Source organism: Chrysemys picta, chromosome 4 (genome assembly GCF_011386835.1).
Source record: "Chrysemys picta bellii isolate R12L10 chromosome 4, ASM1138683v2, whole genome shotgun sequence".
Classification (NCBI taxonomy): Eukaryota; Metazoa; Chordata; order Testudines; family Emydidae; genus Chrysemys; species Chrysemys picta.
The window spans coordinates 11,442,947-11,446,416 of NC_088794.1; positions in this window are offsets into that span (position 1 = coordinate 11,442,947).

Consider the following 3,470-nt stretch of genomic DNA (forward strand, 5'->3'; position numbering starts at 1 on the left):
AGGATCACAAGCTAAATATGAGTCAACAGGGTAACGCTGTTGCAAAAAAAGCAAACACCATTATGAGATGTATTAGCAGAAGTATTATAAGCAAGACATGAGAAATAATTCGTCTGCTCTACTCTGCGCTGTTAAGGCCTCAGCTGGAGGATTGTGTCCAGTTCTGGGCGCCACATTTCAGGATAGATGTGGACAAACTGGAGAAAGTCAAGAGAAGAGCATCAAAAATTATGAAAGGTCTAGAAAACATGACTTATGAGGGAAGATTGAAAAAAATGGGTTTTTTTAGTCTGGAGAAGAGAAGACTGAGCGGGGACATGATAACAGTTTTCAAGTACATAAAAGCTTGTTACAAGGAGGAGGGAGAAAATTTGTTCTTCTTAACCTCTGAGGATAGAACAAGAAGCAATGGGCTTAAATTGCAGCAAGGGTGGTTTAGGTTGGATATTAGGAAAGACTTCTTAACTGTCAGGGTGGTTAAGCACTGGAATAAATTGCCTAGGGAGGTGGGAATCTCCATCATTGGGGATTTTTAAGAGCAGGTTGGACAAACACCTGTCAGGGATGGTCTAGCTAATCAGAGGCGGCTCTAGCTTTTTTGCTCCCCCAAGCACGGCAGGAAGGCTGCCTTCGGCGGCTTGCCTGCGGGAGGTCCGCCGGTCCCGTGGATTCAGCAGCATGCCTGCGGGATGTTTGCCGGACCCATGGCTCCGGCGTACCCGCCGCCCAATTGCCACCAAATCCGCGGGACCGGTGGACCTCCCGTAGGCATGCTGCCGCAGGCTGCCTGACTGCCGCCCTCGCAAGGACCGGCAGGCCGCCCCCCGTGGCTTGCCGCCCCAGGCACGCGCTTGAAGCACTGGTGCCTGGAGCCGCCGCTGTAGATAATTCTTAGTCCTGCCTTGAGTGTAGGGGACTGGACAAGATGAGCTCTCGAGGTCCCTTCCATTTCTATGATTCTATCGCTCTTACCCCAACGCAGATTGTGTGGGGTCTCTGCCGACAGCGACGGTCGAGCTGATTGCCATGGTTATTGCGAGACGTTTGTCCAGGAAACACCTGTAGAGTTACAGAACACTCGGATCTTGTGTTCCAAATCTGACACCTGGGAGCGAAACCTAGCACCTGAAGAGGGGAGGTCTGAGAGCTGAGCCAGTCAATGTGAGAACAAGGGACGCCCCTGGAGACAGCTGCCGTTTACTGTCTGGAGTAGATGCAGGTGGGAGAGTTACAAAGGCCCTGTCTACATTGGCAAGTTTCTGCGCAGTAAAGCAGCTTTCTGCGCTGTAACTCCCGAGGGGTACACACTTCCAAGCCACTTAGTGCGCAGAAACTGCGCAGCTGTAGCGCTGTAAAAAAACCACCCCAACAAGAGGTGCAGAACTTTCTGCGCCGGGGCTACAGCGCTGCGGTGCTAGTGTAGACACCGTGATCGATTACTGTGATTGGCCTCCGGGAGGTGTCCCACAATTCCTGTTCTCGCCTCTCTGGTCATCGGTTTGAAGTCTACTTCCCTGCCCTCAGGTGACCAAGCGTCATCCCCACCCCGTAAATTCCTTTGGAATTTTGAAAGTCCCCTTCCTGTTTGCTCGGTGACGTGTGCAGTGGTCACAGCGCATCTTTCCAGGTGGCCTTGCCTGCTCCACGCAGGACTGAACAAAGTATTTACCCCACCTGCTGTTTGCATACAGAGAAGTGCCCCAGGAATCCACAGAGTTTTCCCCATTCAAGTTGCTGTATGGGAGGAGAGTGAGGGGACCCCTGGACTTGATGAGGGACGGATGGGAGGGGAAGGCCTCTCCCAATGGAGAATCAGTGGTGGCGTGTGTACTGACCTTCCGGGAAAAGCTCGCTGAGCTCATAGGCTTGGCCAGGGGAAACCTAGCCAGGGCACAAAGGAAGCAGAAGGTCTGGTACGACCGCTCAGCGTGTGCCCACTCCTGTGCTACCGGGGACCAGGTGATGCTTCTCATCCCCGTGAGGAAGAATAACCTGCCTGGGACGGCCCCTTCAAGGTCATCAGACAGGTAAATAGGTGAACTATGTAGTGCAACTGTCCAACTGGGCACACAGCCACTGGGCGTACCATGTAACATGATGAAGCCATACTGGGACAGGGAGAAGTTGGTGCTGGCTGTGTGTGGGCAGTGGGAGAAGGGAGAGGATCCCCTAGTGGGACTCCTCCCTGAGGTGGGGGCTGACCCCTCGCTGGAATCAATTCCCCTCTCAGACCAGCTAACCCCTGCCCAGCAGGCAGAGATCAGAGGGGTGCTGCATTCATATTGGCAGTTGTTTTCCAACTGACCTGGGCTCACGAACCTGGCTGTTCACTGGGTGGAGACAGGAGCCAACCCTCCCATCAGGTGTTCCCCATTCAGGGTCACTGGGAAAGCAGACCAGGACCTGGAGAGAGACGTCGGGGACATGCTGGTTTTAGGCGTGATCCAGCCGTCCTCCAGCCCCTGGGCCTCTCCCGTGGTGCTGGTCCCCAAGAAGGACGGGTCGATCCGGTTCTGTGTGGAATATCGGAAGCTTAATGCCATCAATGTGTCCAGTGCCTACCCCATGCCTAGGACTGACGAAATCCTAGATAAGTTGAGGGCTGCCCAGTATCTCACTACCATGGATCTCACCAAAGGCTACTGGCAAGAGCCTTTGGAACCAGAGGCCAGGGCAACGTCTGCCTTCACCACCCCAATAGGGCTCTTTGAGTTCCTCATCCTGCCTTTCGGCCTCAAGGGGGCACCTGCCACCTTCCAGAGCCTGGTGAATCAGTTACTAATGAGGATGGAGGACTTTGCTCTAGCGTATATTCCCAATATCAGTGTATTTAGCCAAACCTGGGAGGATCATGTGTCCCAGGTGAAGAGGGGGCTGGGTCACCTCCGGGATGCAGGACGGACTATAAAAGCTGGAAAGTGCAAGGTGGGGATGGCCGAGGTGTCATACCTGGGCCACAAGATGGGGAGCAGCCACCTGAAGCCGGAGCTGGCCAAAGTGGAGGCAATCAAGGATTGGCCCGCTCCCCCGACTAAGAAGCAGGTCCAGGCTTTCACTGGGATGGCGGGGTACTACCGGAGGTTTGTGCCACACTTTAGCTCCCTGGAAGATCTCCTGATGGAGCTTTGTAGGAAGGGAAAGCCGGACAAGGTGGTCTGGACCGAGCACTGCCAGATGCTCTCTGTGCACTGAAGGGGACACTCATCCAAAGCCCGGTGCTGGTGAACCTGGATTTTATCAAACCCTCCCTGGTGCTCACCGACGCCTCAGACACCGGGCTGGGTGCGGAGCTGATGCAAACTGATACTAAGGGGGAGAGACACCCCACTGTGTATTTGAGCAAGAAGCTGCTGCCCCAGGAGCAGCACTATGTGGCCATAGAGAAGGAATGTCTGGCCATGGGGTGGGCCCTTAAAAAGCCGCAGCCGGATCTATTTGGGTGACGCTTCACTGTGTACACTGACCATTCA